At 42.1% G+C, this 25,836-nt stretch overlaps 1 pseudogene; it reads right to left on the bottom strand.

Moving 5' to 3' along the window:
- LOC105052199 (noroxomaritidine/norcraugsodine reductase-like) overlaps positions 1–23,969 on the bottom strand; it is a 61,679-nt pseudogene extending 37,710 nt beyond the window's left edge.
- Positions 23,970–25,836: the final 1,867 nt, after the last annotated feature.

Here is a 25,836-nt window from a genome sequence, read left to right as displayed (position 1 = left end):
GAGAAATCGACAGACCAGCAAATTTCATCATGGATCGAACCATATCCAACAAGGTCCGTTTCCTCCTTTCAGACACACCATTATGCTGTGGTGTTCCAAAAGGAGTCCACTGAGAGAGAATCCCATTCTCCCCAAGATATGTCAGAAACTCATTGAAAAGGTATTCACCTCCTCGATCAGATTGAAGAGTTTTAATACACTTTTCAGTTTATTTTTTTACCTCATTTCGAAATAGTTTGAACATTTCAAACAACTCTGACTTATGCTTCATTAAGTAGACATACCCATACCTCGATAGGTCGTCTGTGAAGGTTATGAAGTAGAAATATCCACCTCTTGCACTTGAGCTCATGGGTCCACATACATCAGAATGTATCAGACCCAAGAGTTTATTGCCTCGCTCATCTTTTCAATAAAAGGTGACTTGGTCATCTTCCCAAGAAGACAGGACTCACAGGTTGGAAGTGATTCACAATCACCAACTTCAAAAATTCCTTCTTGAGCCAACCTGTTTATCCTGTTCTTATTGATATGACCTAGCCTACAGTGCCAAAGGTAGACTTCTGACACATTATCCATTCTAGGGTGTTTACTGGAGGTTTGAACCACATTAACAGGTTGTGATAGTAAGTAAATTCTATTATTTAGTTGTCCAACAAATCTTGTAACACCATTCAAAATGATATTGCAAACATTTTTTTTTATTAAAAATTCATAACTGTACATGGCCAAAAGACCTACAGAAATAATATTCAATAAAAAACTTAGACAATAGTGACATTCACTCAGAATTACATTATGAGAATTGATTATAAGGTTCATAATTTCTAAAGCTAGAACTAAAACTTTGCTTCCATCTCCAACGTTCAGGAACCTCTCGCCTTCATCAAATCTCCTACTGACCTGCAGATCCTACATCGAATTACAGATATGATAAGGGCTTCCGGTATCCAATACTCAGGCAGTAGTATCATAAATGAAAAAGTTGCAAGGTGTTATCATATAATTACCTTGTGTTATCATATAATTACCTTGCTTCTTCTTCGGCTTGTTCGGGTCCAGGGAGGCAATGTATAGAGGATAGTTCCTCTTCCAGTGCCCATGCTTCTTGCAAAAGAAGTACTTCGTCTGGCTCTGGTTGGGCTTGCACTTCTTGGTCTGACCCTGTGCAGACGTCCCAGCATGCGGCTGCACCTTCTTATTCTTCTTCTTCTTCCCTTTCTTAAAGGATCGACATCCAGAAGAAGACCCTCCCACAATATTCACCGACTCCTTATGGAGCTGGTGATCCTTCTCAAAGTTCTACAGCAACCCTAACAAGCCGTGGTAGTTCACTGCAGGCTTTGTCATCCAAAAATGAGTAAGGAAGGGGAAGAAGGACTTGGGCAAAGAATTAAGGATCGCATCCTTAGCGAGCTGCTCATGTAAAGGAAAGCCCAGTTTACTTAGGTGCTCAATCATTTTGATCATGTACAGTACATGATCGATGACTGAGGCCCCATCCCTCATCCGAGCATTGAAAATGGCACAACTAATTTTGTGCCTTTCAACATCGTCAGACGTGCCAAAGGAGTCATTCAACATTTGAAGCATCTCCTGCGGCTGGACGTTCTCGAACCTACGGCTGAACTCATCATTCATTATCGCCAGCATTATGCACCGAACGGTGGTGCGATCGTTGAGCCACTTCTGGTAAGTATCTCAGACCGTCCCTCTAGCATTCAGGGCTGGCTCCTTAGGTGCTGGATCCGTTACTACATAAACGATCCGCTCATGCTCAAGGATGATTTTTAATTTTTGATACCAGCTATCAAAATTAGGTCCCATGAGCTTGTCATTATCTAATAATGATCGGAGCGACAGGGTAGTGGCCATAGCTGCATAAAGGAAAATCAGACCTTTATTAGTACATAAATTATTAATACTAAAGACTTGGACTTTAGTCTAAAATTTCTCTCAGTATTTTTACGAACTGGTAGCCTCAACCTCCAATTCGAGGAATTACTTTAATTCCTTAGTGGGTACTAGAATCTACACAGACCACACATGAGCCCAACTTTGGTTGGTCAACCCATGTGCATCTATGGATAGGTTCATAACCAGTTGTTTCTCTAAACAACTTCTAGTAATGAATTTTGCCCCAGAACCTAATCAGTAGGCTTTGGCCTCCACTGAAAAGATCTGGTTAGGTCCAACCATTAACATGACTTGATTTGGTGAATCGGACAAATAAATGATCAGGTCTGACTTTGGCCGGCCAACCTGACCACCATCAGAAAGACTCAACCAAATGATCATATTATGAATGATAATTTCATTAGTCAATAAGCACCAGGCCTTTAGGCCTCCAGTGATTATTAAACTAATGGACTCATTATCACTCACTAAATGGGAGGCTATGACTTAGTTATCAGTAGAACTTAATCATTTTTAAGGATCTAATAATTTTTGAGGATTTTATTAAAGGATAGAAGAGAAAAAATTAACCAGCCAATTTCAATCCTCTCACTGACTTCACCAAGTTAGATTAAAAAGGATTTAATTAAAGCCGACATTAGGAGCACCTAAATCAGTCACACTGATTTACCTAATGATATGGGTGAGCCCTAATCACCAAGTGATCTAATCAAAACCTAACTCACCAGGTTGGCCAGGTAAGTGAGATCAGTGGTGAGGATATGCCATTAACTCGTCAGAGATCGAATCAATGCGAGTAGCTCCCACTTAAAATCCACTGGTTAGACTGCCGAACTTACCTTAGACACCAACCGGTTCATTAGTTTTAATTTGATCAACTTAGTAAATAGAGTTCCATCATGTAGCCATGAATTAAGTCCATCTTGGTCTAGTTAAAGACATGGACCCATTCAACTACAACTATTGGAGTTGAGTCTAGAATATTCTTGATCTAATCTAATTCAACTTTTGATTAGATTTGACCAATTACTCTAATTTAGTCCATTTCTTTAAGCTAACCTTAGGTCTAACCCAATTATGGACCTAATCCATCTAACCCATTGACCCACAAGTTTATGCAATTGTCTTAGGTCTTAATTCACAATTCTAGACCAACTAGATAATACTTAATTCTTTTAATTAAGTATTTGGGCTGATGGGTCAGGGTTTGGTATTTCGAAAATAATTTTAAATTTGAAAGGTTTTATTTTCTGTTCACCAAATGTGTTGACTCATTTCACAAACGGATCAGCACATTTCATAAACAGCAATCCTATTGCTAATTACATAACAGAAAATAACTCAATCAAAATAAATCATGAATATTTTTTTAGATCTAATCTAACATATTTATGATAAATTTTACAATTGAACCTTTACAATAAAATCTTTTCACTACTTCATCTGCATGGGATATAATCGCATCGGCATCCCTACCACCATAGGAGAACTCCATCGAATGGGAGGAGAGGGCCTTTAAATCCTACTTTTCTCCTATGATAGGATGACCATGGCAACCAATCCAATTAGACTACTTGCTACTTAGATCAAGTATATCAAAATATATCAATTTTAAAATTTAAATTTCAAATTTTAAATTTTAAATTTTGAATTTTAAATTTCAAACAAATTTTAAATTTTAAATTTTAAATTTAAACTTTTAGATTACTACTTAATCTATGCATGCAAATGTATATCATATTTTAAAACCTGCTCCGATACCAGTTGTGGTGGAGATTTCAGTGCAGGGGTAAAACGGTAATTTTAAAATATTTTCAAAATTATAATTTTACAGTGGAAATTATTAATTAATCTAATTAATTAATATATATTAACCCTATACAAGGATCTAAATATGATATATATAGCATGCATTTAAATTTAAAATTTTGAATTCTATAGTAAACCTTTTACTGTTATGTGTTCAGAACACATTACCTTTGTGCGGATAGTTGATCATCGCAGTCTGATCATCGTTGGAAAGATTTGATCATCGTAATATAGCCACACAATATGTCTGACCTTTGCAGATCATCCACATGAAGCTCTCGATCTGATTGGCTCCTCACGAATGCTAGTTCATCGCAGAACCCTTTCGACGGTCGATGCTGATCGAACTCCTTCGATCGATATCTACCGACTGCTCAAATGCTCTGAATCATCAGAAAAGGTGCTTGAGAGGTTGATGAAGCTCTTTCTAAAGTTTGGTGAGCTTACAACACTCGTAACTCACCTTCTCACTTCCCAAACCCCAGGCAAAAACCTTAGGGTACTCACTGAAAACCCTACGCCCACTTTTGTTTCTTTTCTTTTCCTTTCTATCGAAAGTTTTTGAACTTCCAACTCATGCACAAGGCTTCCTCACACCCACTATTCTCTCTCAAAAAAATTCTACGCACGCCCCACCTTCTCTTCTCTTTTAAAACAGTGCAAGACGCGTCTTATCCGCGTGAGAGGATAAAGATAGGTGGTTGCTCACTTGAATTCAAATCGAATTTGAATTCAAATGCAAACCAACCCATCCTTATCCACTCAGGGTGAGAGAAGAGAGGAGGTGTGGGTTCTTTGTGCATGGAGAATTTATATGAGAAACTCTTTCTCGTGTAGATTAAATGGCGCACAAGATAAGGTGGGTGGCGCATGAATTAGTTGCCCATTCAAATTCAAACATCCTTTGAATTTGAATGGCCAACAAACCAATCTTTATCCAGATAAAAGGCACACAAGGGAGGGCATGGGAAGGCTTCTATGTAGGAGAAAATTCATGAGAAGTTGTTTCTCGTGAATTCAAATGGGCGCAGATAAGTGAGGTGGCGCAGGGAGATGAGGTCAAAGTGGTTTCAACCTCATTGAGCCAACCTAATCAAAATAGGTTAAGCACAATTAGATTAAATTAAACCTAACTTAATTAAACTTAATTAGACTCAATAAAATCCTAATCAAATCAGAAATTGACTAAGCCCAACCCCTGATCAGATCAGAGACCAAACCACCTTGGCGATTAGGTCAACACTTAACCTAATCGGGTCAACCCAATTGAATCCAATTTAATTGGACTTGATCTAAAAATAATTATTCAATTAAATTGAGTTAATTAGTGATCAAATTACTAATTAAACCTCTCATAAATATTGAATCCAAATTCGATGAGCAATCGGGCATCAGAGTCCATCGATATGAAACCCTGATCAAAAAATCCCAAACCAGTGGGACTCTTGACCTTGGTACCCAAAATGTGTGGAACTCATGATTAGAGAATCTTTATTCTTGATCACAGAGTTCCAGACACGTAGGACTCAAAGTCCATGAGCATTAGGACTCTTCACCAGCTAACAGATCAGATAGGAACCTCTAATGTGTGTGACCCCACAGGTTCGAACCTAAGTCGGTAGCATAGGAACCAATTCCTGTACTAATTGAAGTGACCATCTAGCAATAGTATCTGACGTCTGGATAGATCGAATAGTCACAATCACAACACTCAGAACCTACGTGAATATGGTTATTGTATAATTCATCCTTTTGACCCCTGTGTTTAGGACGACTCAGGGTTAAACTGTCAACCTTGATTAGATCATCTGAATCATGCTCAACTCAAACAGTCCTGTGACTCCTCACTAGGACTACCTTGGCCAAGGTTTTGCTAAATTGAAACACAACTATACACAGCTCCTGAACTAGAGTGGTCAATCCCATCTTGATACATGCACCGACAAATCAAGTACTTGACTACACCCAGCAGCCTTCCATCATTGAATTAGAAATTCAGATAGTCCAGTGCCTAAGTGCAGTGAGTTGCTTGCAAGTCACCGTGGTGGTCTCAAGTCAGAGGGATAGTTATACCCATATCCTATCGGAGCAAATCTTGACAGTAGAAAAAGCTCCAGAGTTGGTCACGTTCAGTGCTGATGTATCCTTACATCTCATCTGTATGCCATACCAGTGTCTTCACACTCCTTGGTTAAGAGGACAACTAATCCATATGGCACACAACGACTTATACTTGATAAACATTGTTGTCCTTGGTAACAACGTATCATTTGGTCGCGAATAGGTTTAAGGACTAAACGATAAATCCTCCTTTGTCGAGTCTAAATAGTCCTAAGGACTTCACCACAATACAGGAGTTTATTAGAAGATGAAATAATTTGTGATGAAAAATATCAAAATAACTTTTATTTATTTATAATTCATATACTAATACAAAAAAAAGCACAATTATCAACAGGCTAACGATTGGCTTTGGGACACTATTCCCAACACTCATGAGGGATAACTTATTAAACCCTCAGAAGAGCATCGAGAGTGCATGCCATAGGCACAAGCTTGCCGCTGGCACATGATACCTCTCGCACGAAGATGAGAAGTGTTAGATGCTGTAGGCACAAGATCGCCGCAGACACATAAAGCCACTCGTGAGGGCTAACTTACTAAACCCTTGAGAAGACTTCGATGACTCTGAGGTGGGGCTAACTTACAAGACTCCTGCAGAGTCTGAGTCATTCGAGAAGCAGAGGAAGACCCTTAGAAAATCTCCAGAGGGATAACTAATTAGACCTTCAGAAGGCCGTTAAGAGTGCAAGATATCGTAGGCACAAGCTTGCCAATGGCACACACTGCCTCTCACACAAAAATGAGAAGAACAAAATACTGCAAGCACAAGCTCACGGTTGGCACACACTCCCTCTCACATGAACATGAGAAAAGTTAGATGCCGTGGGCACGAGATCACCGCAAACACACAATGCCACTCGTAAGAGATAGCTAATTGAGTGCTGGAGGAAGAATTAAAAAGACAACATATGGCAAGATAATCATCTCAACAACATTCCTTCCGTCTGAAGCATTGTCTCAGACTTAGGAATAAGGAGGTAGTGTTTAGATGGCTATTATGATGTCTCAGTTATGCTAATGCTAAGCTACCTAGAACTTCACTCGTATTGAGCTGAATAGTGCCGATCTAAGCATTTGACTGTGCTAATCTCTATAAGCCGAGCAAAGCACCCACTGCACTGTTCTTTATAAGCCGAGCAAGATTCATACAGAATTCACCCCAGGTAGTAAAGTTCCAGTCTTCATCTGACGCTTGCGAGATGAAGAGAAACCTTGGCTTCTAACCATGCATAGCGGGTGGCATATCCGAAAATATCAAGCGAAAGCCATCCTTTTTTCTCTGTGGAGTCACATACCACCACCCTCGTGAGTCAGGATGCTGCTTAAAGCTAAAGAGAAAGCAAAAGAATGTGATGTTCGGCACGACCCCAGCCAGCACATATACCGTAGTGAATTCGCAGATATACCACCATGCATTCGGGACTATCGTGCATGGTGATATTTCGAAGTATTGGAGGAATGTCATGAAAAAGGGGTGGAGAAGAAGCCTCAACCCAGCTCGAAAGCACTCCTCATAGAAGCCCATACATCCCGAAGGTGGACGGTAAACTCGATTATCTGATCTCGGGACTTTAAATTGAAATGTGGGAGGTATCTGGTACTGCTCATGCAACATAATTATGTCTTGCTCTATCATTTCTGACTGAAAACCCAACGATGCAAAATTAGACTCCGTGGTGGCCATATCTCTCTCTCGTGCAGGAAAGCCACAAAAAGATGAAGAAGAGAGAAATTCGCAATGGAAGGAGAAGGTAACCACAGCTTTATAGGGTCCACATCTCATCTCGTTTGAGAATTTTAAATAACCTCAGACTCGAACGGGACCACCAAAAGTCGCACTCTGTCTGTGCATTAATTGCAGGTGATGTACACCATCGGAAGACTAGCATACGTGCAATGCATGGAGATCGTGAATCTTGCTTTCAGCATGCTCCCCTGATCTATAAATTTATCCCAGAGAAGCTTGTGATTTACCTTTCTCTCCTTCAGCCTTTTCTTCAGGTGCTCCACCTCTGATCCAGCCTCCTGGATTCTCGAGAGTGGTTCTGGAGAGATTTGAACTCCCTTGGAAGAAGAACGCCCATCTCCTCGAGGAGCTCTCTCTCCATAGCTCATCCTCTCGAAAGTCTTGACCCTCTTAGACTGACCCCCATTGGAGCTCCTTCAAGGGTGAGTTTCAAGGTGAGGAGAGTCTCTCCTCCCTGTAGGTGCCCTCCTCAGACACTCCAAGTCATCACGGGCCCGGCGATAGTCTCTCTTAGCCTTAGATTTTTGTTTCTCAAGGATTTTAATCTGCTCCTCGAGACCTTCGATCTTCTCATCATCCTTGGATTTCAGCCACTCAAAGGCCACGATCTTCCTTTCGGCCCACCCCAGTTCTTCATCCCGATGGAAGATGGACTCTTGGGCCTCCTAGAGAGCCTTCTAAGTAAAGTTGAGTTTTTTGACCAGCTCGATATTGTTCCTCTCTAGCTGCTCTAATCGATACTTCAGCAGGTCAATTTTTTTCTTGTCCATTATCGAAACATCAAGATTGAAACTCACAAGGCTCACCAAATATTGACCCACATGTGCAAGGAACCTTAAATCATCGGCAAATCACTTCTCTCCCCTTTGATAATTGAGGAATAGCCTCTCGGCTAGCGATAGGAGATTTCTCAGATACTCCACCATGGATTGGAGTTTCTCTCCTAGGGATGAAGCATGAAGCATCGGATCTGAAGGACCCACAGGAGAAGTGGCTGCAGGAAGACACCAAGTAGTAATTGCTATCTCCAGAGACCTCCCAATTTTTGTCACCATCATCAGATCCTTCTCCAGATTGTCAACCACCTTCTCCATCCGCAATATCTCAGTCGGATCCTCTTTGAAGCATCCCACGATGCTCGCTTCTAGTGCTGTCTTCAATGGCACCCCATTGATCGAAACTTTTTCTGGTAAATCCTGCACCACAGCTTTCGATAATAGGGATGTGGGCTCGATGGCAGGAGTGGCATGATCTTCTTTTCTGATCATGGATTCTACTTTAGCAATTGGAACCACAACCTGTCTCCTTCAAGCCAGAATCTGCTCTAGTCTCTTCACACATTGTGGATCCATCCTATTATTGTGCAAGGTTCCAGCGCATATTTGGTGAGACTCAGGAAGAGGTTGGTAGTCGAAGAGGACTCGATGAGACTCTGGGGGAGAATGGTAGCCGAGAAAATTCAGTGAGGTAGCCGAAGAGGACTCAGTGAGATTTTGAAAGAAGATAGTAGCCGAGGAGGTTTGGTGAGACTCAGACTGGGGTTGGTAGCCGAAGGTGACTGATGTATTGGCAATAATTATGGGAGTCGACAAGGAGGGTCGACTAGTACCTGATTGGTAAGATTAAATGGGTCTAGCCACCCAGTCTGCTGATTGAGGATGATCTAGCTTGATGAGGGGGAGAACCAACTCAAGTGTGAAGCCCCTGTGCCTAGTGGATAAAGACTAATAAACCCCACCTCCCAATGGGCATTTGCTTTTTGAAAAGTTGGTTAGGGGCTACAGTCCTAACATGTGGTATCAGAGTGAGGTTGTAGGTTTGAAATCCGACAGACCCCCAGAGTGTTAAAAAAAATATCGATGGGAAGAGAAATTGTTGTGCAAGGTTCCAGCGCACATTTGGTGAGATCCAGAGAGAGGTTGGTAGCTGACTCGATGAGACTTTGGGATTTGGTTAGACCCAGAGAGAGGTTGGTAGGACTCGATGAGACTCTAGGAGAGGATGGTAGCTGAGGAGGAGGTTCGGTGAGGTAGTCAAAGAGGACTTATTGAGACTATGGAAGAGGATGGTAGCCGAGGAGGTTTGGTGAGACTCAGACTGAGGTTGGTAGCCAAAGGTGGTTGATGTATTGACAACAATTATGGGAGTCAACAAAGAGGGTCGACTGGTGCCTGGTTGGTAAGATTAAATGGGTCTAACCATCCAGCCTGCTGATTGAGGGTGATCTAGCTTGATGTGGGGCAACTCAAGTGTGAAGCCCCTGTGCCTAGTGGATAAAGACTAATAAACCCCATCTCCTAATGGACATTTGCTTTTTGGGAAGTTGGTTAGGGGCTACGGTCCTAACATATGGTATCAGAGTGAGGTTGCAGATTCGAAACCCGACAGGCCCCCAGAGTGTTAAAAAAAAATATCACTGGAGAGAGAAATTATTGTGCAAGGTTCTAGCTCACATTTGGTGAGACCCAGAAAGAGGTTGGTAGCCACATTTGGTGAGACCCAAGAAGAGGTTGGTAGCCGAAGAGGACTCGGTGAGACTTTGAGAGAGGATGGTAGCCAAGGGGGTTCGATGAGGTAGCCAAAGAGGACTCGATGAGACTTTGAAAGAAGATGGTAGCCGAGGGGGTTCGGTGAGACTCAGGCTAGGGTTGGTAGCCAAAGGTGGCGATGTATTGACAATAATTATGGGAGTCGACAAGGAGGGTCGACTGGTGCCTGGTTGATAAGATTAAATGGGTCTAACCATCCAGCTTGCTGATTGAGGGTGATCTAGCTTGATGCGAGTCAACTCAGGTGTGAAGCCCCTATGCCTAGTGGATAAAGGCTAATAAACCCCGCCTCCCAATAGACATTTGCCTTTTGGAAAGTTAGTTAGGGGCTACGGTCCTAACACCTGCTCTAAAGAAGTGATGAGAAATCAACACAAAAAAAATTATGGATACCTGTTCTTCAAAAGCATGAATTTAAAGGAGAAAGAAAATGAAAAGTAACTATAAAATAATTAAAGCCTCGAGAGAACCGTCGTCTGAGTGGTCCCATCAGTTATGTCCATCCACGTCGGATGCATCAAGCTGACGTCACATGTGAAAGATAGACGTGAAGGCAGGAATGCCCGGCACCAGATACGAGGCACTTTTGGAGTACTCCATTCATTTGATTCTCAGACTTGAAAGTAGGGGGTCGTGTTATGGTGGATACCATAAGCACCTCAGATCGGTATTGCATCGTAGGACATTTTAGGCTCTCGGATCATCAACACGATCTTTGATTATCACATGAGTTGAAGAGTCATCTCCCTATTGAGCTGAGGCATCCGTGAAGTCTGACCTGTGTATGAGCTGTCTCAGTCGACTTATCCCTTCATTGTGTGCTACAGTTGTCCATCCCAAACATATAATAATCCGACGTAACAGTCTCCCCTGATCTTGCAGGAACAATTAAGGGCTGAATTATCTTGCCCACTATGACAATTTCAATGGCCTGACAATCTTGGGATCACACGATCATATAGCTATGCAACCAGCTATTTGATATCCTTCTATATAAACAACCAGAGGCCTGAGGACCCAAGTAAGTTAAATCAAATCCCTCTCAGAGAACTCGTTGTTGCCTCCTTTGTTCTCTATTTTTCTGACTTGAGTGCTGGAGGGTTCTCGCTGGAGCCACAACTTCTGATTTGGACTTGTTTTGCAGGTCTCTCTAGTGCTAGCATCTCTGCACTAGGACCAGACATCTGATTTTCAACCTCAAGTGTCCGTCTTCTAACCTTGATCGATTTGAGCAGCAACAGATGTTTACCTGTGTTTATGGACCTTCTGAACCAGCTCTCAAAAAGTATTTTTGGAGGGAGTTGAAAGAGGTTAACTCTTTCTCACCTGGTCCTTAGGTGGTGGGAGGTGACTTCAACACTACATGCAAGATCAGTGAGAGAGATGGGGATCCATAGCCTAGGAAGGTATCCTCTACCTTTCTTTCCTTCATTCGGGCTGCTAAGCTTGTGGATCTCCCCCTCAAGGGGCAACGATTCACATGGTCTAATAGAAGGGAATTTCTGTCAATGGCAAAATTGGACCGTTTCCTCCTCTCTTTTGAAATGGATGATGTTTGTCCCAATGCTTTCCAGAAAGCACTTCCTGATATGTTGAAGCCCATGTGAAAGAGGCCCGCAGCAGCAGAAGCCCAATAGCAGCTAGGTGCCGGCTCAAGCCTAGCCAGCCATGCGTGGGTGCACGCTGCTGGCCCAGTAGAGAGCAGTCGTAGCGTACCATGGTTTACCACGTTCTCGTGGTCCACGAAAGGGCGCATGGACTGAGCGCCCGCTTCCCTGGTGTTTCGCACGGTCTATGATGGACCGGCAACGCTTTCCAGGTCATTTCTTGCGGTTTACAAAGGGTTTCATGGATCAATTGCATGATCGAATGGTTATTCTCTCTTGCAGTCAAGATCTGATGGTGGCAAGGCAATTTCGGACTCTTTTTGGGCTGTTTCAGGTGATTCTTTGGCCCATTTGATGCAGATCGGATGATAGGGAAAGAGTTTGAATTTGGCTTTCAAACGGAGTCCTGATTTGTCATAGATTGGGCCAGTTTTCTCATGATTCTGAGCTCTATTTAAAAGGCACAGGCAAAGGCTATCAGTAGTGCACAAAGAGCACTGAGAACAGCACTGTGAGCAGAGAGAGAGAGAGTAACGAGTAGTATGAGACTCCTCGAGAGAAAAGAGCATGCTTTTTCCTTATATAAGAGAGTCTGCATGAGCTTCTAATTTCTTCTCTAATTTTGTACTTCTTGTGCTATGGATATTTAATAGAAGAACGTTGAGGAGGTTTACCCGTAGACATAGGCCAACAATTAGGCCGAACCATGTTGTATCTAGTGCACTTTCTTTTCTCTTATTTTATTGCTTGATTATCTCCCTTTTATTTTACATTCTACGTTTGTTCAAGTTATCTTTCCTCTACAAAGCGATCATATTTTCAGGAAGCACTTCCCAACCCTTGCTTTGATCATGTCCCCCATCAAGTTAATTCTCTCAGACTTGCACAAACCTAAAGGCATCTTCCCGTTTAGTCGAAGCTGGCTCTTTCAGGATGGCATTCATGATGTTGTTGCACATGCTTGGTCCTCTGCTAGACCCGCTTCGGATGCAGCAGCCAATATGGTTCTTAAACTGAAAGCAACTTGATGTGCTCTAAAGAAGTGGGCTTTGAGATCCGTGCCTCTGCCAGACGTGAAAAATCTCAGCTTTTGGCCATAATACAAAACGTGGACAGAATTGAAGAAGGAAGATCACTATCAGCCCATGAAAGGAGCTTGGGGGAATATGTGAGGGTTAAACTTCAGCATCTTTACAAATCTGAAGAAATCTATTGGAAGCAAAGAGAGAAGGTTCAATGGCTCCGGGAAGGAGATGGTAACACAGCTTTCTTCCACAAATCTGCAAATTTTAGAAGGAAAGTGAATTGGATTTCCAAAGTGGAGTGGCTCGGCAATGAATATAATTGCACCTTTGATATCAACCAGGTGTTTGTGGAGTTTTTTAAGGAAATTTTTGTTGACCCTAGAAGAACTTGTAATGAGCTGGACTCTGACCTTCTCTACCCATCCTCCACTTTGACATCATTGGATGTTCTTGATGCGCCATTTTCTTTGAAGGAAATCCATGATGCAGTATTTAGCTTCAAGGGGGATAAAAGCCCGGGGCCGGATGGCTTCTCTATGTGCTTTTTCCAATGTTTCTGGGAGGTAATTTGTGCTGACCTTCTCAAGCTCTTCAACCAATTGTATGAGAGCAATATTGATCTGGCTAGAATCAACTATGCTATTCTCACTCTCATACCCAAGAATGACGCTGCTAAATCACCATCTGAATTTTGGCCTATTAGTCTTATTCACAGCTGTATTAAAATTGTCTCCAAGGTTCTTGCTAATCGTTTGCAACCTTTTGATGGATGATCTCATTGATCCGGCCCAAACTACCTACATAAAAGGGAGAAGCATCCTGGATAACTTTCTGTGCGCTAATGAAATTTTACACCATTCCAGGAAAGCAGGCGTTCCGGCAGCTATCTGTAAACTTGACTTCCGAAAGGCGTTTGATAGTGTGAGCTCCTCTTACCTTACTATCCTCCTTGGCAAGAGAAAGTTCCCTCCGAGGTGGATTTGCTGGATCTCTATTTACTCTCCTCTTGTAAAGTTGGTGTCAATGTGAATGGAGAGATTAGGGATTGGATCTTCTGCAGACGAGGGCTTAGACAGGGGGACCCCCTGTCCCCCCTGTTATTTATTCTTGCCATTGACCCTTTATGCAGAATGCTAAATGCAGCAGCTTCAGCAAGAATTTTTGAGGGTTTGGGAAATCCTAGGGTCATGGGCGGGATTAAAATTCTACAATACATAGATGATACCCTCGTATTTCTAAAGGCAGAAAAGTGGTCTTGTGCAGTGCTGAAAATAATATTACTCTGTTTTGAACTGGTATCGGGGCTCTCCGTCAACTTTCAGAAGAGCTCTATTTCTCACATTGGAGGGAATCCAACTGAAGACCAGCATTGTGGGAAGTGGCTTAGCTGTCCTATAGTTCCAACCCTTTTGAAGTACTTGGGGTTACCTGTCTGTGGCTCCTGGCCTTGCAAATCTGATTGGCTCGCGCTCGTCCAACAGATGGAACTTCGTTTGGCATCATGGAAGACTAAGTTTCTCTCTTTTGGGGATGGCTCACCCTGGTAAACTCGGTTCTCACCTCTATCCCACTTTATTTCATGTCACTTTTCAGGTTGCTGGTGTGGGTGATCAAGAAAATTGACAAACTCAGAAGGAATTTCCTTTGGTCTGGCTCTTCCGAGTCCAAGGGTCTATCTTGCAAAGTAAACTGGAATTCTGTTTGCTTAAGAAAGGATGAAGAGGGGCTTGGCATTACAGACATTACTACCCTTAATGAAGCTCTTTTGCCTAAATGGGGGCGGAGGTTTATCACTAAAGACAAAGGTTTATGGCGAAGACTGGTTGAATTTGCCTATCACAAATAAGTAAAGCTCCCTAGATGCTGGAAGCCTCCTAAAAGATGTTCCAACCTTTGGAAAAATGTTATCAATACTCTCCCTGCTTTTTGGGATAGAATTAGGTTCAATATTGGGAATGAAAATTCTACCTCTTTTTGGAAGGACTGTTGGCTGATGGATGCTCCGCACAGACTAGTATTTTCAGACCATTTTGACCGCTGCACCAAAAGGAATGGTACTGTTTCCGAATTCTTCAACCGCTCAACTTGTTCTTGGAGACTCAGGCTCTCATCTTCCTCCTCGTCGAACCATCAGAATCAACGAAATCATCTTCTTTCCTTGCTGGCATCAATTACATTGAATGATGATGAAGACAAAGTTGTTTGGAATGCAAGTTCTAGCAGACTTTTCTCCACTGCCTCTCATTACCAATTCATCATCTCTAGAGGGGCACGATGTTGTTTTGCGTCTTCTCTATGGGGCACAGCTTTACCTCTAAAATTTAACTGTTTTTTGTGGCTTGCTTGGAAGAAAAGGCTCAACACTAGAGAGTTCGTTGGCAGAAGGATTGGAAAAAATTTGTGAGGTTGTGTGCTTTGCCAACATTCCATTGAATCAGTAGATCATCTCACTGCCCCTTCTTCTCTGCTATTTGGAAAGTAATTTGCATGCTGCTAGGTGTTTTGCCTTCACACAACTCCTTTGAAGGCCTCTGCATGGAATGGAGAACAACTTCAGAAAAAATGCTCTTAATCTATTTTTGATGCTGATCACAGCTGTCTCCGGATCATGTTGGACTGAGAGGAACTCCACGATCTTTTTGCTCAAGAGTAGCTCCTTGAAATTGGTTGGATGTAAGGCTCCGACTGGTCTGTACTCTACCTAGACGGGTCTGTTGCAGACCACTCCAGAATGCTTCACAAACTCAGAGGATTAAATAACCTCCTAGATGTCTGAATATGGAAACTCCTGTTTTTCTTTGGGACCTGTCATCAATCTTTTGTTATGCTGTTAGCAATAATCTCTGTTTTTCTTGGTTTGAGTCTTCTGTTTTCATTGGCACGGTCTACTTGGACCATCCCTTTGAATTGTGTATCTTCTCCGATTTAATAAATTGGTAGGGTGGCTGCTTTCCCAGCCCCCGATTTCATCAAAAAACAAAGTCATGAAGAGTGGGGGATCCCTGCACAGTTATTGATTACCTATGCTTGATAAGATGAGCCTCATATTAGATTACCTTTAGTTGCTGCATAAATGGATAAATTTGGTAGGGCTACAACCCCTGCGATTCAGGAGACGAACACGATGCTGCCTGCCCCTGATGCCTTCAGAAGAGTTTGAGCTAGTTGGCTCAGATGGAAAGCTGATTCCAGGTCTGTAGCCATGTGAAAGGAATACTCTTCAGAAATGAAATCCGCAGCTGGCTTCAAAATTGCCGTCCCTGCATTGTTAATCTAGGAGGGGACACCACAACATTGTTATATGGATGGAATGGATTCAAACTCCAGTAAATTAGACTCAGGAATCAGTTATGCGAACGCTAAACAAGAGGCCATCTCAATAAGGTAACACTCGGCATGAACTTATTTACGACAGGAACTAGGTTGAACTCGTACCTCCTAGGTTGTCTTTTTTTTTTTTTTTTTGATGTAATAGGAGGCAAGACAGCCACCTAGAGTACCTCCTAGGTTGTCACATACATATGTACCACCTAGAGTACCTCCTAGGTTGTCACATACATATGTAGGCTGGAAGAGCAATAAAACTCTCGGAGGCTCCTCATCAGAGCCGTGGCCTACCTAGGCGGAAGAGGAACAGCTCATACAGGATGTGCAACAAGCTGGATGGCCTCGTAACTCCATCAAATGCTACAATAGTTTAGTATGAAACAAGTTTGGTGAGCATTGTTTATGTCACGAGAGATTTAGAGATCATTTACTGTTGGGCTTTTTTCACAGTTCCACTTTGGCCTGTTTCTGTATTCTGGTATTGATCTTTATAACGAGATTTAGTGTAATATCGCTCCAAACTTACAAGGATATTGAGCTTCCCCTGGAAAATGAAACGGACATCCTCCATTAGTTTCTCTCTTTGGGCTCGGGAAGAGACATCGCAAACTGATCCGGTAACATGAATGTTCAGACTTTTCCATCGTTCCAGGCATTTGTTGAGCCCTGTTTCATTCCTGGAACATGTGTGTACAGTTGCTCCAAATCCAGCTAATTCTTCAACTATGGCATGCCTGGAACGTAACCAGAAGATCACATATTCAGCGGTCACAATGGCAAAGCAATGTCAGGCAACTTCATGAACTCGGTAAGATGATCTTTGACGAACAATCATGGAGGTGTAAACCACTATCAGGTGCACTGGTATAAATGACATAAATTTTATTGTGGTATATTGTGTCGGATCCGGTATCACGCGTTGCAACAGGAAGAAAGAAGAAACAAAATAAAAAACGTAATACAAATACGTGGATCGGCCTCAAGCCTATCTTCATAGGGCATGCAAACTTCACTATGAGAGAATAAAACACAACAATACAAGAGGAACTCACCACTCAATCCTTCTGCAAGAGTTTTTCAATAAGAAGCCTGAAAGCCTCATAAAAACTTTTTTAAACCTCTCTTAAAGCCTTTTTGCACCTCTAGGACGTCACCAGCTACTCAACGCAACAAACGGCTTGTCAATCGAAGCTATATAGGCTTCAAAATCTCTAAAACAGTGTTACACTAGGAATACCGAGTCCAAATTAATCCTAGAACCATCTGTGGCCGTCCGATCGTGATCGGCTTGCACCAAGGCCATCTAATCGCATACTACGGCCTCAGATCAAGCTTGATCATGCTCAGATTGAGTTCCAGCTAGCCGATCATGATTCCACACGATCTGGACCATCGGATCATGCACAAATGCCTCTAGACTGCATGTAGACCATGTGATCGATCCATGCGGCCTCCATGGACCACCCAACACCCTGTGGTCCACGATGGACCGCGACAGGGTGCTAGGCCTGGGCACCCACGAGCCCGCTGGGCCGACCTACGCATGTGCTCGTGTTAGGCCCACTCGTGTACTGAGTTGCATGCTCCTGCACACGCACACATCCATCGGGCCTGGCTATGTTGCCACCGACCTTCGTCAGCTCGTAGGTCATACCACCTGCTTTAGGCCTTCTTTTGTGCGTATCTTCACCGTCTGGACTCTGTTTGGACTGTTCTTAGGCTCATTAGACTCCGTTTGTCATCTTGGACCTTGCTATAGGCTCAGTGTGGATCGAATCTTGAGGCATCAAATCTTAACAATCTCTACATCGACTCGATATTCGACCTCCACCTGTCTTTGAGAGTTTGTGATTCGTCCGCCCCCATGCCCTGGAGCATACCTGCTATCTCATGGATGGGCAAATATGGGAGTCGAGCCAGGTTGCTCGATCCCGCCTCTATCATGGACTGTGTCCACTTTGACCAAAGACCTGTTCGGGGAAGTCTCCTGTGGCACTAAAAACTTCACTCTACGACATCACCTCTCATCTTTTCGAGGCTTACATCTCATACCCGATCCATCTCCGCCTGAAGCTCCACCTTGCTCTGGGCTCCTCCTAGCTCCTGAAGTTCTACCTCACACTGAGCTCCCCACCAGATAGTAATGTCCTCTTATCCTCTTCTTCCTCTCCAGAATAACCCTATCGCCATACTTAATCTTCACAATTCCTCCATCAGGTACCATCCTATAGCCTCTCGAATCCATTCTGCTCAGCGAGATAAGATTCCATCTAAAATTAGATATATATCGGACCTCCCCCAATCTCTTTACTACAGTATCATGTGTCCTCCAACTGACCATCTCGCTATCTCTGATCACGCAGTTTGATCCATCCAGTAGATAAAGAGTGCCCTCCTGCTCTTCAGGAAGTCAAACTGCTTCTTTCTGCAACATACATGATAGGTGCATACAGAATCTAAAATCTACTATTGAAAAAAAGTAGATATCTCATCAGATATCTTCAAGACATCATCCTTTGACTCGCTATTGGTCGTTGCTGTAGTAGCCCTCATCCGATCCCTAAGTTGAGGGCAATCTTTGGCTAGATACCCCAACTTATCACACCGGTAACATCTGATCTTGCTCAAATTCTTCATCCTGGACTTGGACTACCCTCATCGCGATCTCTTGTCACTCCATCTACCACCTCCTGCTCTCTAGAAACCACCAAAGCTGAGTTATTGCCACCTGAGCTTGAAGCTGGGTTCTTCTTCTTAAGAAGCTCATTCTGAAGAATCACCGCAGTGACCTCATCCATCTTGATGGTGCTCTTTTTCACTAGAAGAGCAGTCACCAAAGACTCATATAAAAGGAGAAGCGATACTAGCAAGACCAGCGCTCTAATCTTCTCCTCAACTTTCTCACCAATATTGAGGAGGTTGGTGAGGATCTTCTGAAAGTGGCTGAGATACCCCTGCATGCTCTGTCCCTCAGTCATCTGCAGCTGATAGAACTGCCTCTAGAGAAAGAGAGTATTGGTGAGAGACTTCACCATGTACAACTCCTCGAGCTTCGACCATAGCACTATCAAAAAAGTCTCGTCAAGTACATGTATCACCACCTCATCCATTAAGTACAAGCGGATTGTACTCACCGCTTGCATCTAGAGCTGCCTCCAATCCTGCACCTCTATGGTAGTCAGCTTCTTCTCATACAAGAGAGCATCGATCAACCCTTGCTGGATAAGCACATCCTTCACCTTCACTTGTCATAAGGAGAAATTACTGTTCCCATCAAATGGATTGATCTCCATCTTGATTGTGCTTGTCTTCTCCATCTTCTATCTTAATCACCACTGCCGCAACCTATGCTCTAGTACCACCTTGCTCTGATACCAATTATTGTGCAGGATCTGATACCATTTATTGCAGCAGAAAGAAAGAAGAAATAAAATAAGAAACATAATACAAATACATGGATCGACCTCAAGCCTACCTCTACGGGACATGCAAACCTTCACTATGAGAGAATAAAATACAACAATATAAGAAGAATTCACCACTCAACCCTTATACAAGAGTCTTTCAATAAGAAGCCCCAAAATCTTCATAAAAACTCTCTTAAATCTCTCTTGAAGCCTTTTTGCACCTTCAAGATGTCACCAGCTACCCAACACAATAAATGTCTTGTCAATCGGAGCTATATAGGCTCCAGAATCTCCAAAATAGTATTACACTAGGAATATTGAGTCTAAATCAATTCTAGAACCATCTGTGGCCATCTAATCATGATCGGCTTACACCAGAGCCATTCGATTATGCAATACAGCCTCAAATCAAGCCTGATCATGCTCGGATTGAGTTTTAGTTGTCCGATCATAACCGCACATGATTTGGACCATTGGATTGTGCACAAACACCCCTAGACTATGCGTAGACTACGTGATCGATCCATGCAGCCTCCATGGACCACCCAGCACCCTATGGTCCATGGTGGACCACAACAGGGCACTAGGCCTGGGTGCTCGCGCACTCACTGGGTCGGCCCGCACGCGCTCATGCTGGCCCGCTCGTGCACTAGGCCGCGTGCTCCTGCACACGCGCAGGCGTTCGTCAGGCATGGCTATGCCATCGCTGGTCTCTGCCGGCTCACGGGTCGTGCCACCTGCTTCGAACCTTCTTTCACGTCTATTTTCACCGTTTGGACTCTATGTGGATTGTTCTTGAGCTCGTTGGACTCCATTCGTCATCTTGGAGCTCACTGTGGGCTCAGTGTGGATCGAATCTCGAGGCATCAAATTTCAGCATGGTAATCCTAAGTTCTTAATATAGTCTTCCCTCTAAATCACTTACAAACCCAAGAAACTAGAATATCTGTATATCATATGTGAGTTTAAACAGCCTAGATTCATAACATCAGAATTTTGGGAAGTTCAAATTTCTGAGAAGTGTAGAAATTGTGATGTGAACCATAGTTTCCAACAGGGGATTTCTGACACTCAAAAAGAGAAAAATTTTAGTTTGGAAAAGCAACTATTATCCTTTCACATGTTCACATCCTGTTTTCCTAGAAAAAGAAATAAATTCTATATAAGCTACAGGCCATGCCGAACATCATTAATCTATACTTTTTGGCAAACAAATGGTATCAACAAGCACTACCTTGATTTTTGTCCAAAAAACAAGTAATACCCTGATACATTAAAAAAAAATAGTAATATGCTGATCATTGAATTTAGTGTATCAGGTATCTACTTTGTCTAGATGGTATAGGACAACAAGATTAGAAATATTTTCTCTCAATTTTAGTATTAATGAGCTTAGAACCCCATGCGATGCACGGTATGTGATTATTATTTTTTAGATAAATCTGGTGATGATCAATGACTTTGATTCTGTGAATCTCCTTCATAAATCCATAATTTCTTATTATTTTTATCTTTAATTATTTTTTAAACCTTTTTATCTCTCCTTCTCCTTCTCTTTTTTTTTGATACAAAAAAGGAATGGGAGGCTACCCTCTCTGGGTGTGATCATAAGGGCCCCCACTCCACTAGAGAATGTTCGATGCATGGTGACAATAAAGATGGCTCTGCCATTCCTCACTACATTGGGTGAGTACATCATCCCAGCCCCACCAAAGCATCAATCAGTCCAATAGCCAATCCCATGCACTCACGTCCAGGCATCTAGGATAAATTCCTTCATGTAATCGACTCCCACTATAGCTCGAACCTTAGACGTGAGGGGTATGGGGCCGTAGCTAGTACCGGCTGAGCTACCACCTTGGTGGTCTTCTTCTCCTTCAATCCTCTCCTTGCATACCCCCCAACTCTTTCAATAGTAGAGTTGACAATGTTGATCATCGGCCATCACTACCATCAATGGCCATAGAATCTTCGAGCTCAGGGTGGAATAAAAATATAGTAATATAGTGATAAATGATAGTTTTGTGAGATACTGATCAGAATCGATTGGTGAGTATGTCTTCAACTAATGGTTTGCGAGAGATTTAAATTTAAAAAATTTAAAATTTTATTTTTAATATTAAGATTTTAGAGATCTAAATTATAAAAATATTTCTTTAAAATAAAGTTAGAAATCTAAACTTTAATTTTTTTTCCATCTCATTTTTTACTGCATTGATCCTCTCCCTAAAATTGATGTATCTAATCTACGGAATGTCAGATGATCAGTATCTATTCTTTGAATATAATAAATAATTGAAAGTTTATAATTAATTAATACTATCCAAAAAAATGATTTGTAATTAATCATATATTGGATAACTATCGTTCAAATCTCAATTATTGCTCTTGGGTTCCTTATTTAACTATCAAGTCTAGATGAGTCCAAAAAAAAAAAAAACTAAGGAGTCTCAATAATGGAGTTCACAGTAATGAAGGATCTTTACTGTTATTTTTTTAAAAAAATATTTTTTTATCTTTTTCTTCTTTTTTTTATCTTTTCTTTTTTTTATTCTTTTTCTTCCTTCCCTCTTCTTCTTCTCTCCTTCACAAGACAGAGGAAGAAGAACTGCCCGAGCCCTGCCACCACCACAGCTGCTTCACACATGCCAGCCCACTACTACGCACCCATTTCATGTGCGTCGACGCTACCTCTGCCACCACACTGGTGGGTGTTGAGGGAATTGGATCATTGCAAACAGAGAAGATCTGGATGTGTGCCCCCGCAATGCCTGTTTCATGCACATCGGTGCTGCCTCCGCTGCCACACCGGTGGACGCAGAGGGTATCGAAGCATTGCAAATGGAGAAGGCCGGGATGTGTGTCTTGAGCGACGTCGAGAGGAACATAACAAAGGGAACACCGTATATAGTGCTGGAGGAGGGGTGAGGAAGTGATCCGACGATGTGAACAGCATCGGAGACCCCCGATCCACCAGACCCTCTACCGCTTCATCCCCTCACCATGGACCCTCTTTAGCCTCCACCTCGGCTCCACCCTCTGCATCATTGCCTCCTCCCCTAACCTTGCCCATAAGCTCTTTAAGAGCCACGACACGGCCATCTCCAACCACCCCTAGACCGCTGCAGCCCGCCTCTTCACCTACGATGCCTTTGGCTTTGCCTTCGTCCCTACGGTCCCCACCAGTGCTTCGTTAAGCACTTGTGGATGTCTAAGCTCCTCGACCCCCGAGCCATCGACCTCCTCCACCTCGGGTGTCAGGTTGAGTTGCTCGACCTCCAAGTCTCTTGCCCGATCGAGGCTCTTGAGGATGGAAAAAATATAGGAAAGATTGGGGGAAAATGGAGGAAAAATCAATAAAAACAAAGGGAAGATGGAAAAAAAATTAAAGGTAAGACCCTTTTCCATCTCACCGTCCCACCTGTAACACCGCACGCCTCCACCAGAAGCACCAATGGCCATGCCACGATCGCAGCCCTAGCAGGCCCTTTCCCCATTTCTCTCTTATCTCTATGCCAAATCCGTCTGAGAATCGATTTTTGTCCTTGAGACCGGATGAAGAGGGAAGCTTCTGCATCGATTAGAGGGCCTTCCTATGGTTCCCACATCTGCTCCGGCCATGGTTTCCGACACCCCCCCCCCATTGGCCCTCTCCACTCACCCCACCTTCGCTCCAGCTGCCGCCAGCATACAAATGCACTCCTCCGAGCCCTGCTTCCCTTCCCCCTCCTTCTAGTTCTCCATCCTCGGGATTCTCAATTGGGTGGAAAGCTTGAAGAAGCAGCCAAATAAGGAACCTCACATGCGATCGAATAGGGAAGCTTGGGTGATCCACGTGGCTCCCTCCCCTTGTTTCTAAATCCCCACATGTCAAATGGAGGCTTCTCTATTGAGAGGCCTCCATTTTAATATAGATATATTAGATTTCTAGTTACCCACCATAGAAAATAATTGTACTATAAATTTTTTAAAAATCTAAAAAAACTTCTAATGAGAAAGTATCATGATAAATAATGAGGCAATGAATGAGAAAATTTTATAAAGTGATATAAAAAATGAATGTGCCGATATTTCTCAACAATAGGAAGAAAGGACAAATGAATATAGCTTTCTAGTTCTTTAATCTAACATGTGTATTATGGCCTTTTCTTCTTTTCTCAACTGATGGACAAACTCAACCTCTTTTTTCTTAACTTCATGATCTACATATTTAACAAGCAGGCAAAACCATTTCAAGTCATTGGCAAAGATCAAATGGTTTGGAAATTTGGATGAAAATTGAAAGAAAATGATAGGGGGTGGCTAACGATGTGGATAGAATAAGTTAGCGGATTCCTTACCCGATTGCCTTGGTGCCTCCAGTGACCAAAGCTATGGTTCGATTGAGGGACCATTTTTCTGCTACTCTCTGCCTCCTGCATGGCTGTCTTCTCTCTTTCCATCAAAAACCTATTCCCCTTTTGTTACGTTGAGTGCACCCAGGGCTTTGTACATAAAGGAGCCTCATGACTCAGTATGGTGAAATTATTAGATGGACCAGGTCCAGTGGACCGGTCCCAATCCAGACGCACGCGTATGGTAGATAACAGGATAAATTATCATCTCTACTTGGATCTTGAATAGTTTAAATATAAGGAGGTAATGTGTCAAGTGATTATTAGACTAGCCCATTGGATCTAGTCCATCTAGTAATTTCACCTCTATTTTTTTCCTAAAAAAAGAAAGTTGTATTATTCTTGTTTTTTCTTTTTTGGTGACATGGTAGGGTCTATAATTATTGTTGTCTGAGTGAAAAATTATGCTCCAAATGTTAGACTTTGGTCTCTTATTTTTATTATCTTTCAACCATACACTTCATTTAGCCGCTTTGTAGAAAAGATTCTCTGGAGAAAGCATGGCAACACTAGATGTTCAAAAGTTACTGATCCACTAAAAATTAAAAAAAAAAAAAAGACTTCATTTAGTCTCTTCCACAGAAATTTTCTCCTGAAGAATATGCCAGCACCATCAACCAACCAGATATTTGTCGTCACATCAATAATTAGCCTTATATTATTTGCAGATATAAATTAAAGGAGAAAATAGTGTTTGATCATGGAATAAAATTTAGAGTGGTAAAAGAATAATATCCAAATAAGTGGGAGAGAGTAAGACTTATTTTGTGAAATAAGAAATTTGGGTATTTTGGTAGATGGATAAGTTGGAAGGTTAATTTTTTGATCATGGTGTTTTGTCGGATGGACAAGATTGAGGTAGGTGTGTGTGTGTGTGTGTGTGTGTGTGTCTCTCTCTCTCTCTCTCTCTCTCTCTATATATATATATATATATATATATATATATATATATATATATGTATGTATATATATATACATACATACATACATACATATATATATATATATATATATATATATATATATATATGTATATATATATGTATATATATGTATATATATATATATATGTATATATATATATATGTATATATATATATGTATGTTTATATATATATATGCATGCATGTATATATGTATGTATATTATTGCATCAAGACTATGGGGAGAGCTGATGTGGCTAAGGGCAAAGGGCAATCCAAATATTGGGACACCAACAAGAACCTGTAAAAGATATCCATACTCACCAAAGGTTCTCTAGCAGGGAGTCTTCGATGCTTAAGTCAGTCGAAGCTTGAGAATAATAAAGGAGAGAGTGAGAGAGGCGAGAATGCACAAGATATTTTCTCTTTAGAGTTTTTGCTTACCTCGAGAGTCTCCAAGTTATCTCTTTATGTAGAGGTGGAGTCGTAGCCTATCATGCCCGAACCTAGTTGGCTGTCTTACTAGGCCACGGTCTACTAGACCGTAGGATAGAAAATCTACAAGTCAAAGGTGGTCAGTAGTGGGTAGTGGGCATGTTTTGATGGTTTGTTGGAAGATTCTTGGTGGTGGCCTACATGGTTGAATAGATTGCTGACTTGAGGTTAGCACAATCAAGGTCTTGGTTTGGATGTGTTCTCATCAGTGTCGATCATGGAAAGTTATCAAGTGTGGTTGGTAAGATCCTGACCTTAAGGTCGACAGGCGCTCGAGTCAGAGGAGAGCGGTTGGGTGTCAACGGGATCATTCTTTTTCCACTCTCCATGTCAATCTTGCTGAGTCATCGACTATAGTCATCGATGCGGGACTGATGCATGTCGTAGTGCATCGAAATTAACCCTTCTCACTTACTATGTAGATAAAGTGAGTCGAGATCGTATTTGTAGGAATCTTAGTTAATTATTTTAAAAATAAAAAAGAAAATAAATAATAGATTGAAAAAACTAAT

This window comes from Elaeis guineensis, chromosome 10, assembly GCF_000442705.2.
Source record: "Elaeis guineensis isolate ETL-2024a chromosome 10, EG11, whole genome shotgun sequence".
NCBI classification, from domain to species: domain Eukaryota; kingdom Viridiplantae; phylum Streptophyta; class Magnoliopsida; order Arecales; family Arecaceae; genus Elaeis; species Elaeis guineensis.
This window is presented reverse-complemented; position numbering and strand designations above follow the sequence as displayed.